The sequence below is a fragment of the Pelobates fuscus genome, chromosome 2 (assembly GCF_036172605.1).
Source record: "Pelobates fuscus isolate aPelFus1 chromosome 2, aPelFus1.pri, whole genome shotgun sequence".
Taxonomy (NCBI): domain Eukaryota; kingdom Metazoa; phylum Chordata; class Amphibia; order Anura; family Pelobatidae; genus Pelobates; species Pelobates fuscus.
Genome location: NC_086318.1, coordinates 399112969 through 399125112, shown reverse-complemented (window position 1 = coordinate 399125112; position 12144 = coordinate 399112969).

The following is a 12144-nucleotide window of genomic DNA, read 5'->3' as shown; positions in this document are numbered from 1 at the left end:
ATTGGGGCTTCCTGCTTGTTATTTGCTTCCAAAATTGATTAAAGAGTCTGTCCAGCTTAGACTCAATATCCTGCCATGCTTTGCTGCTACCAGGAGGACATGTGGCTGCCGCCATATTGGGAGAGTCGCAGATGAATATGTCAGCCTGGGCGGCTGTGCTCTGTGCGTCCATTAGCTCCAGACAGCCTCTCAGGGGTGGACCGGGATAACCCCCACCGGTCCGAGGGGGGGGGGGGGTAGCGGAGATCCTGCCGGGAAGTAGCTGCTCCTGGGCATCCCAGGATCAGGAGATCGGCTGCATCTCCCGCCCGATGAGCGACTCGCCACACTTGCCACGCGGAGGTAAGTAAGACTCTGTCGAGTTGATGACCGCTATTAAGCATGTTGGGTCAGTCAGGTAGGAGCAACATTGCTGGGTCATCCCCTTCTGGGGTGAAATTCGCTTGTTGATAGCTGCTTAACGTGAGATATTGAGGGAGCTCACACAAAGTGCGTCTTTCCTCCATGACAACTATGCCCCGCCCCCCAGAAGCTGCATTCTTAGTGAGAGGAGGGACAGTGTAGCTGCTGCTGATTTAATAGGGAAAATCGATAGCTAGGCTAGTGTATTCAGTGTCCACTACAGTCCTGAAGGACTCATTTGATCTCTGCTGTAAGGAGAGCACCCCAAAAAGCATTTTTAGGGCTAGAACATCAGTCTGTTTTTGTTTTTTTCCTGTGTAATCTAATTGCAGTTGCCTGCCTGCCAGCGTGTGTGTCAGGCTCACAGCGTATACTGTGCCCACTTGCCCAGTGCCACCACTCATATCTGGTGTCACAATAGCTTGCATTTAAAAAAAAACTAACGTTTTTACTGTAATATAATAGCAGTCAGTTTCCTTCACACGTGTGCGTTTCATGGCCTGCCAGGGCACAGTGTCACACCAGTGCAACTTATATCTGGTGTAACAGTAGTGTACATTAAAGATAAAATAGAAATTTGACTGTGAAATAATAGCAGTCAGTTTCCTTCACACGTGTGCATTTCAGGGCCTGCCAGGGGACAGTGTCACACCAGTGCAACTCATATCTGGTGTAACAGTAGTGTACATTAAAAAAAAAAAAAACTAGAAATTTGACTGTGAAATAATAGCAGTCAGTTTCCTTCACACGTGTGGGTTTCAGGGCCTGCCAGGGCACAGTGTCACACCAGTGCAACTCATATCTGTTGTCACAGTAGCTTGCACGCATAGTACCACTAATAGAAAAAAAAATGACAGGCAGAGGCAGGCCACCCCGCAGGGGCCGTCATGGTCGTGGTGCTGTGATTCCATTTGGCCCTAGAATAATGCCCAGTGTTCAGAGGCCACGTACCCTAAACTTGAAAAGTTCTGAGGACCTAGTTGACTGGCTAACACAGGACACCCAATCTTCTACAGCTTCCGCTCGGAACCTTGACGCACCATTCTCCTCCAGCTTAGCTTTGGGCACCTCTCAAGTTACCACTCGCTCGCCTGCCACCACCACCAACACTAGCACCACAGCCGCTTCACTTGATCTGTCAGAGGAGTTATTTACACATCAGTTGGAAGAAATTAGTGATGCGCAACCATTATTGCCAGAGGATGTAGATAACAGGGATATGTCTCAGTCAGGCAGCATTACATACATGGAGGTACGGTGTGATGATGATGATGTTGTACCCGCTGCTGCTTCCTTTGCTGAGTTGTCAGATACAAGTGAAGCGGTTGATGATGACGATGCATCCGTGGATGTCACGTGGGTGCCCGCTAGAAGAGAAGAAGAACAGGGGGAAGGTTCAGATGGGGAGAAAGAGAGGAGGAGAAGACGAGTTGGAAGCAGGGGAAGGTCGTTGCAAGGAGCCAGTGGCACAGTCAGACTGCATACATTGGCACCCGGGGTCAGCCAGACAGCACGCCACCACCAGAATGCCGTCATTGCAGAGCTCAGCAGTGTGGCATTTCTTTGTGTGTCTGCCTCTGACAACAGCGATGCCATTTGCAACCTGTGCCAAAAGAAACTGAGTCGTGGGAAGTCCAACACCCACCTCGGTACAACTGCTTTGCGAAGGCACATGATCGCACATCACAAACACCTATGGGATCAACACATGAGTACAAGTAGCACACAAACTCAAAGCCGCCATCCTCCTCCTGGTCCAGCATCTTCAGCCACGTCAACCACTGCTGTCCTCCTTGCCCCCTCTCAACCATCCGCCACTCCGTCTCTCGCCTTGAGCAGTTCCTGCTCATCTGCCCACAGTCAGGTGTCTGTCAAGGGCATGTTTGAGTGTAAGAAGCCAATGTCACAAAGTGACCCCCTTGCCCGGCATCTGACAGCTGGCTTGTCTGAACTCTTAGACCGCCAGCTTTTACCATAAAAGCTGGTGGAGTCTGAGGCGTTCCAAAACTTTGTAGCTATTGGGACACCGCAGTGGAAGGTACCCGGCCGAAATTTCTTTGCACAAAAAGCAATCCCCAACCTGTACTTGAATGTGCAAAAGGAAGTAATGGCATGTCTGGCACACAGTGTTGGGGCAAGGGTTCATCTGACCACTGATACCTGGTCTTCAAAGCATGGTCAGGGCAGGTATATCACCTACACTGCGCATTGGGTAAACCTGCTGACGGCTGCCAAGCATGGAATGCGTGGCTCTGCAGAGGAGTTGGTGACACCGCCACGACTTGCAGGCAGGCCTGCTGCCACCTCCTCTACTCCACCTACTCCATCCTCTTCCATAACCTCCTCGGCTGAGTCCTCTTCTGCTGCTGCATCTTGCTCCACATCAACGGCACCCCCGCAGCTCCCCAGGTACTATTCCACATCCCGGATACGGCAGAGTCACACCGTCTTGGGGTTGACTTGCCTGAAAGCAGACCAGCACTCCTGTCTGCCCTGAACCTTTAAAATGGTGCAATAGTTCCACTTAAATGGAAGGTTCATTGTTATATGTCATTGTTTCTTCTTGATAAAAAATTTTTAACCTATTTTGTTAAATTATTGTTCTGTTTCGAGACGGACATTTTCTGCATTTTAAAGCAGTTTGGTTCCCTTATTTTAGACCTCAATCTTATCAAAAATATATAATATATTAAAAAATATCAATATATAAAAAAATATATAAAAATTATAAAAGATATAGAAATAATTTTCTAATATTAAATAATTTTAGAAGTTTTTCCAAAAATATGAAATCACTTGAAAAGCTTATATAAAAATATTAGATTGAAGCTTTTAAGTCCTTACATGATCTAAATCTAGTAGATGGAATATATCTTGATGCGGCATATTGTAGAAAAGAATAGATTATTTGTGTTTTGATTCTTCCACAGAAGAAATGAACTGACAAATGAGAGTGAAGCTATATATATATATATATATATATATATATATATATATATATATATATATATAAACCAGAGGCCTGCACGCACCTGAGCATGCATAAATGGGGTGCTGCTGGGGATAATTCATACAATATACACTGCTCAAAAAAATAAAGGGAACACTTAACTTAGCCTGACTGCCATTAGGTACCGAGATGAGATCCTCAGACCCCCTGTGAGACCATATGCTGGTGCGGTTGGCCCTGGGTTCCTCCTAATGCAAGACAATGCTAGACCTCATGTGGCTGGAGTGTGTCAGCAGTTCCTGCAAGAAGAAGACATTGATGCTATGGACTGGCCCGCCCGTTCCCCAGACCTGAATCCAATTGAGCACATCTGGGACATCATGTCTCGATCCATCCACCAACGTCACGTTGCACCATAGACTGTCCATTAGTTGGCAGATGCTTTAGTCCAGGTCTGGGAGGAGATCCCTCAGGAGACCATCCGCCATCTCATCAGGAGCATGCACAGGCATTGTAGGGAGATCATACAGGCATGTGGAGGTCACACACACTACTGAGCCTCATTTTGACTTGTTAAAGGACATTACATCAAAGTTGGATCAGCCGGTAGTGTGTTTTTCCACTTTAATTTTGAGTGTGACTCCAAATCCAGACCTCCATGGGTTGAAAATTTTGATTTCCATTTTTTACATTTTTGTGTGATTTTGTTGTCAGCACATTCAACTATGTAAAGAACAAAGTATTTCAGAAGAATATTTAATTCATTCAGATCTAGGATGTGTTATTTTTGTGTTCCCTTTATTTTTTTGAGCAGTGTACTAGATCCAGCACACTCACTATCCACGAAACAGCAACTTCAAAGCTCACAGATAGTATTATGTTTTTTTTTGTTTTGTTTTTTTAAACACCTAATCTAGGCAAAAATAATGGGGGTTTAGTTACATTATGTGATCATACATAGCATAAGTCTGCCACAAAGTCAATGCACCCCATCTTTGGCAGCTCCTACTCTAACAACCTAATGCCTGATAAATATATATATATATATATATATATAAATATAAGGTCCTGAGCACATAATTCAGGTGGTTTATTCAGTCATCAATATCAAAGGGCGTTCTTTAGACACGTATGTATCTTTCTCAAGTCTTTGGCTACATTCATGATACATTTGTGTTTCCATATTTAACTTTTATCAAATATTTTTACTTGTTTGTATTTTAAAAATGAAATTATATAGGAGTAGGAATATGCAGAAATGTTCACAAATAGAAGGAAACGTGTTTTGCTTCTTATATTGTCCTATTAATCTGTGTTTTCCACTCCATGCAGTAGAAGATCAGGCTCATAGCATTATTTCTGTAGTTTAGGGGCTGAAACCAAACCTGAAGGAAAAAATAAGATATGGAATACAATACATAGAACGTTACGCCTGCATTGCAGTTATGTGGAATATTTGTTGGAATAATGAGACAAATTCTCCATTACCTCCAGAACAACCTAAAGAGGGGTTGCTCTCATTTAGACTATAATTGTTCCTTCTGTATAATTACCAGTATATTAATAGCTGTGAAATATTTATTAACTATACTTAATTAAACAAATGTTGCATTACGGTTTCCTCCTCCACCATATTAGTGCACTTTCTACTTAGGTTATGTGACTTGATACAGCATAATGAGGGCAGGTTTTAAATAATGAATATGCCTCATCTAGCGATAGTCAACAAACATTTTTCCTTTAGGAGCCACAGTTCTTGGGGAAATTTTTTTTAATACATTTTAAAAACCCACCAACAAATAACATGTTCACTTGATGAATTAGTCCAACAATAAGCATTTTACTATTATAAGACACATTAATGCTTGAAATGGAAGACTAAATCAATTCTCAATCGCTCACATTTATTATTAAACTTCCAAACAGTCAAGGCTTGATAGCTAATAAGGCTTAAAGCTTCTTGTAACATTGAATAAAGTGTTGTTTCTGAGAATATACTACCCATATATATGTATAGAAAAATCTGTATTCACATGCCAGTGGTGTATTTTGGATATGTGCTGCCCTAGGTAGGACGAAACTCGGGCAGCCCCCCAATCTAAATTTGCCCAGACCTTACCTGTTTAAGACGATCACGCAGTTTGACAGACGCACACTGACACACCCATGCACTGACAGGTACACACTCTCAGATACACATACAGTGACATACATTCACTGACCGACACACACTGGCAAGCAAACACATTTACTGAAAGATATACTGACACACACACACATATATTCACTGATACACCCACATATTAACTGACAGACACACATTCACTCACAGACACCCTGATACTGACACTCACACACTTACAAAATATTATATATATTTTTTAAATTTTAATTTTAATCCACCCAGCCTACATACCGGTGGAACAGCTGGAATGGATTCTTCCCTGGGGTCCAGTGGGGCTTGCTGGGCTGGCTACTGGTGGCTGGGCTGGCTGCTGGTATCTGGGCTGGCTGTGCTTGCTGCTGGTGGCTGGTTGGTGGTGGCTGGCTGCTGGTAGCTGGGCTTGCTGGGTGGCAGTGAGTGCAGGCAGGCAGGCAGTTGGGACAGCGAGGGAGCTGTAAACCTCCTGCTCAGCTCCCTTGCACTCCTCAGTGATGCTGGAAGCCGGAGTTACGTCATATATAGACACAAAAGGGAATGAGATACGGCTGTGTATAATCTAGAACAGGAACAGAAAAAGAAACATAGTGTGATACAGCAAGGTATGGTCACATAATATGGGTTGACACCTAAATTGTATTTGATGATATCGTTCATATTAAGGTGTTTTCACAGATGTATATACCTTGTAAATTTATTTTCTTAATTTTTTTGATTAGTGAAATATGAATTATGAACAGCACTTATTAAATTGCCAGTCGTCTATTAATATGACGTCATTATATACTATTATTATTTTTTCTTACATGCTATTGATAATTAAACCGTAAGATGATTTACGTGGTGAACTAGTTTAGTCTTATATTAATATTATATTAGAGAGTTTCATAATATTGACAATATAAACGGAATCAGACTATTTTTCAAATGTACTTTATTGAGAAAAGACAAATTGAGATTTCCTAATATTGAATTATAATGGGAGTGTATTAGATTGATACTAAACTGATTTGTAAGTTCTGTATCCTTTAAATCTAACCATTCTGATTGCAATTACCCTTTGTCAAAAGGAGTTCGCCTGTCATAAACATGTTATACTGCTCATTAATATCAGGATTGCTATATCCTGGGCAACCTCTAGATGGCAACCTGTCTAACTGCTTTTTATTTATGAGTTGGAACGCACAGGGCAATGGAACGCGGAAGTACGAACGGAGTGTTACTTCCGGTTTCCGGTTTCATCGGTTGGCGCCAGAATTACTCGTCGGAACATCTTCTCCACACCAGAACTAATCTGATGGACATTTCACATCTGAACTGGGTCATCAATCAAGGGTAACTCCCACTGGATCCACCAATGAACTGAAGGCTTAGGCCTATTTATAGAGACTTATTGGGGGGGGATAATGTTGTATGCACTTTTTGTACTGATTGATTTTATTGAATTGTATTTTGGTCCCTGAGGAAGTTCCTTTGCATAGGAACGAAACGCGTAGGACCTCGTTTTTGTTTTTATTTTATCTAAAATACGGCTACAATTTTATAGCCTTTTTTATTACAAATAAATCTGCATATTTATCATACCTACCTCTATTGAAGTCTCATTCCATCTTTGGTCCGCTTGGAGTTCCAGTGGAGAGTGGAGACGTACAGCCACCCAAATCAATTCAGGCAGGCTCTTATTCTGGCGATTTATTCACTTTGATCTCGTGAGTGCAACATTGTATAAGCGCATTGTCTCTCACCTTGCTGTATCACACTATGTTTCCTTTTCTGTTCCTGTTCTAGATTATACACAGCCGTATCTCATTCCCTTTGTCTATATATGTTGTAAAAGGTCGGGAACTGGGCCACGACCTTGAGAGGCTGTTTTAACTACATGAGATAAGTAAAGTATATTCAGATACTATTGTTACTTATTTGGAGGTATCATATACATATATACTGTTTGTATTTTTCTGGAGTTACGTCATATGTTTGAGGAAGCTGAGAGGAAAAGCTCAGAGGACCGTGCTCCCTCACGCCCCCCTCCTCCCTGCCGCACAGTGAGCATTTGAAAGCCTCAGGGGGCAGTGAGGTGGCCAGATGGCCAGCTCTTGAGTCCGCCATGAAATAGGCTAACAGGGCATCTGCCAGGGTGCCAAGGGGGCGGCTTTTTTGCCGCCCCCCCAAAAGTGCTGCCCAAGGCATATGCCTTGTTAGCCTCGTGGGAAATACACCACTGTCTCATGCACTTTTTAGCGCATTCTCTTGCAAGTTCACCTCGATAAGAAGTAAAAATTAATGCATACCACAGCAGCTGGTTGAAACTAGTGGGAGCTGAAAGTAAACTAAAAGTTATATATGGGCTGTGCTACTTAACAAAAAAAATGTTGTTGTTTTTTTATGTTTTTTTAATGTGGACTTCTTAGGTAGTACCCTGGTGTCCCCAAATGCAGGAAGGTGAGATGGCTGGAGAGGACCCTAGACCTTCTGTTTTGGCAGAACAGGACCTTCTGTACTTCTCGCCTCAACAAATACTCTAAGAACGGCTGTCTTAGAGGCTGAAAGTGTACGCCAGGTAAGAATATCTTTTGAGCTATATATCTGTTGGAAATTTTTGTCAACAATGTAAAGCTTAAATGAATACATATCTGAATATGAACTTTTTATAGACAAATTGTGCAGATGGCAGGTTTCCTTTAATGAAATTTTTATCAAAAATCTCTAGACTGAAACCCCTTAAGTAAGACAAATCTTCAACAGATGTTTATAATAAAAAACACCTTTTACAGAATTTGAGTTCTTATCCTACCCAAGAGGACAAATAATAATTAGAGAAAGCTTAAATCTAAGTATTCTTTTTGAATGGGTTATGAACGAAGATAAACTCATATTGTTACCACTTTAACAGCATTCTTTAAAATTTCCATGGTGAAATGTGTAATAAGTATTGCCTTCAGTGATCTCGCTGAAACATTTTTCTAGAAAAAACTATACCCAACAGTCCTTCCGCTATGCAAGGTTTTAGTCCATGGTGGGTATTACTTTTAACACACAATACAAAAAGAAAGCAGCCCGATCCTCCTTCTCCTACAGAGCGCCACAATTGTGGAACGACCTCCATCACAATTTAAAATCTTCCTTAAGCCTAAAGTTCTTTAAGAGATCCCTCTCTACATACCTCAAAACAGAATGTACCTGTCATGGTTGATTATATATTTCCTGCCTGTTCTATGTTAAATTTTGTATATATTGGGTATTAATATTGTTTTTGTATTTTATTGTACCCTATTGTATCAATGCAATGATTTGTGGACCCAGGACATATTTGAAAACGAGAGAAATCTAAATGTATCTTTCCTGGTAAAATATTTTATAACTAAACAAATAAATAAATAATTTAAAAAAAATAATTTTGTGTCATGCATGTACCAAATTCAGATTTTCAGGAATCCTTACAATTTTAGTGACCTTGAATATTGCCATGGATTCAAGGTTTCCAACATTCGAGGTATCTCTTGCTGCAGTGGACCTGCACAGCACATTGATACCATTTTTCCCTTTATCAAAGTTTGATCCATCACAGCTGCATCACACTGATTTGTCCCTTACTGTCCCCTGCTGATATTTGTGTCTACTTCATATATGAAATTAACTTTTTTCAACATTTCTTGCTGAATATCCCATTTTTTTAGAATTACTTTTTATGCCCAATTATTTTCTTCCGTGGTACATTTATATCTCCCTCAGAGGTTAAATACCAAATTTTCTTCAGCTCTGAATTTTACCAATAGCTTTCTTGATGGCACTACTTTTTTTTTTTTTTTAAATAAACGATTCATACAGGACCATATTGGAAATAACAAAAACATAATTGCTTAATAGCTCTGCTTTCTTACAGATCCTGAATTTGCTGTTAAAGACAAAAACACACTGAACCAAGTGAAACAACAGCAGAGAGAGGGTGTAACCATGATATAGACAGACAGACAGACAATTGGTAGATAGATAGATAGATAGATAGATAATTGGTAGATAGATAGATAGATAATTGATAGATAGATAGATAGATAGATAGATAGATAGATAGATAGATAGATAGATAGATAGATAGATAGATAGATAGATAGATAGATAGATAATTGGTAGATAGATAATTGGTAGATAGATAGATAGATAGATAGATAATTGGTAGATAGATAGATAGATAGATGGATAGATGGATAGATAGATAGATATTTGGTAGATAGATAGATAGATAGATAGATAGATATTTCGTAGATAGATAGATAGATAGATAGATAGATAGATATTTCGTAGATAGATAGATAGATAGATAGATAGATAGATAATTGGTAGATAGATAGATAGACACAGACAGACTGATAGACAGATCTTATTCATTCCTTACCTGTAAATATTATCAATATAAAAATATTAATACATTCAAAAGAAAATGAGAACTGTATTCATCAAATAATATAAAACTAACAACATTGTTTTTCAGCTGTCTCGAGATTTCATAGAGAGCATTTTAAATAGCTTATCAATCCACCGCTGTGAATAAAGCACTGTCTCATACAACCTCATGGTGGTGTACACTTGAGTATTACGTTATGTTGCCTTTTATCACTATTTTTGTGGTTTGTTCATATTAAAACTATTTTAAAAAATTATAATCAGTTTGAAGTTTATTTTTTTTCAGTATTGAAACCGAGCATATTCGTAAATGTCTTGATTTTATGGTTTATATGTTAAAGCATGTGTATATTTATATTTAATAAAAACATATGCTTGTTAATTACAGATTTCGTTTGAAACATGTGGCTGTCATTAATAATAAGCGTTATTAAATATTAGCGGCTAGTTGCTTAGTACATAGTGTGTGTGTATATAATGTATAAACACAGGTGTAAGCTTTGGAGTAAAACTGAAATTATATTACTAAAATTGCGAGGACTCAGATAAACATGAAAAGTTTTCAAATGGAACAAAAACATACAAACGGAGATATTCACTAAAATGAGAATTCAAATTGAGTTCAAAGTAAATTTAAAATTGAATGCCATAGTAGTCGAACTGAAAGCATAGCTGACTTAGAGCATTTTTCAATTTTTGCGTTTTGTTTTCTGTCGATATTTAGGCTCTTTCATACATTGCGTCTTATTGTGCCATGCTTTGCTCTAGTCTAGAGGTTTTTCTGGAGACAAGGAAGAGTCATTTTAAAGGAGTGTGTGCTGAGGAAAAGAAGAAACAACAATTCACACTAACTGAAAATGATGCCGCAAACTTGTGTAATGGCTTGACACTTTTTTTACAAAACTCCCACTGTTCCCAGAACTGTGTAAAAGACAAGGTATAAACAACAGGAGAAAAAAGTAGTATACTGATAATGGTAATAATGGCAATTGAAAATATAAAACATAAAAATGCATTTATGATGACACTTAGAAGAATGAAAATAAAAGGCCTTTGCCCATTTGGTGCAGGCATCAAGTATTAAGTACTGTAAAAATCCACTTATTACACTACTCAGTCCATTGCACTCGTTAGGTTTATAATCCATGTTCCACATAAATATTGTGGTTATTAACCCTCAGATTTATGTCAATAAGTACTGCAGTCAATCTTCCACAAACGTTCAGGAAAACATTTAGATGTCAGTACAGTATTGCAAGAGATACTAAGTACCACTGCTAGGCAGTGAAATGCCTGAAGGCATCCCATATATACATTGATATACATTGCCACTTTGTATGTTGCTGCAGGGGGACTGGCCTAACTGAAATTGAAGGATATTTTACATTGCTGTGAGTTAGAAAAGGGATAGCAGTGACCAGACCAAATACATATTTATTTGAACTTCTGTAAATTGTTTACTTGAACATTCAGTTGCCTAACACTAGGACTTGAGTCCTGCAGGAATCCATGGGACTGGCCTTCCTGTACCTTTTCCCAGCAAGAACGTCATTCCCGTTAACAGGGCCATCAACACAGCCACAAGGAGCAAGTTCTAAGCACAGCTCCCGGTGGCTCTAATGATGCGTGATGTCATGAGATGGAAAGCAATGTAGGAGTTGTGCTTAGAACTCACTAGCTAAAAACCCAGCTCTTCCGTGGCTGCATCACTTCACTGGACACACCAGGGATGAGGTCACCTGTCAAGCCCACATGAATTCATCCTAAATAAGAAATGAGAAAGTGGGAGAAGGGGACCTAAGTAGGGTGATGTAGGTGTACATGGAAAAATAGGGACACGGAGAGCTGGGGACACATGAAAAAATAGGGAGTTGGCAACACAGCAAGAAATGGAAATTGGGGACACAAGATGAGATGGTGACACAAGGAAAGATGAGGATAAATGGAGAGATGGGGAATGGGGACAGAGGGAGAGAAGGTGACACGAGAAGAGATGAGGACACATGGATAGTTGGGAATTGGGATCAAAGGGAGAAATAGTGGCACAAGCAAAGATGAAGTAACATGGAGAGATGGGGTCTGGTGAAAAAGGGAGCAATGGAGACACAGGGAGATGGGAAGTAGAGACACAAGTAGAATAATAGGGAGAGATTATGTAGTAAGTGCATGTGGATCAGTGAAATGAATGAGAATAGGAAGAGACACAGGAAGAGGAAACATGAATGACAAG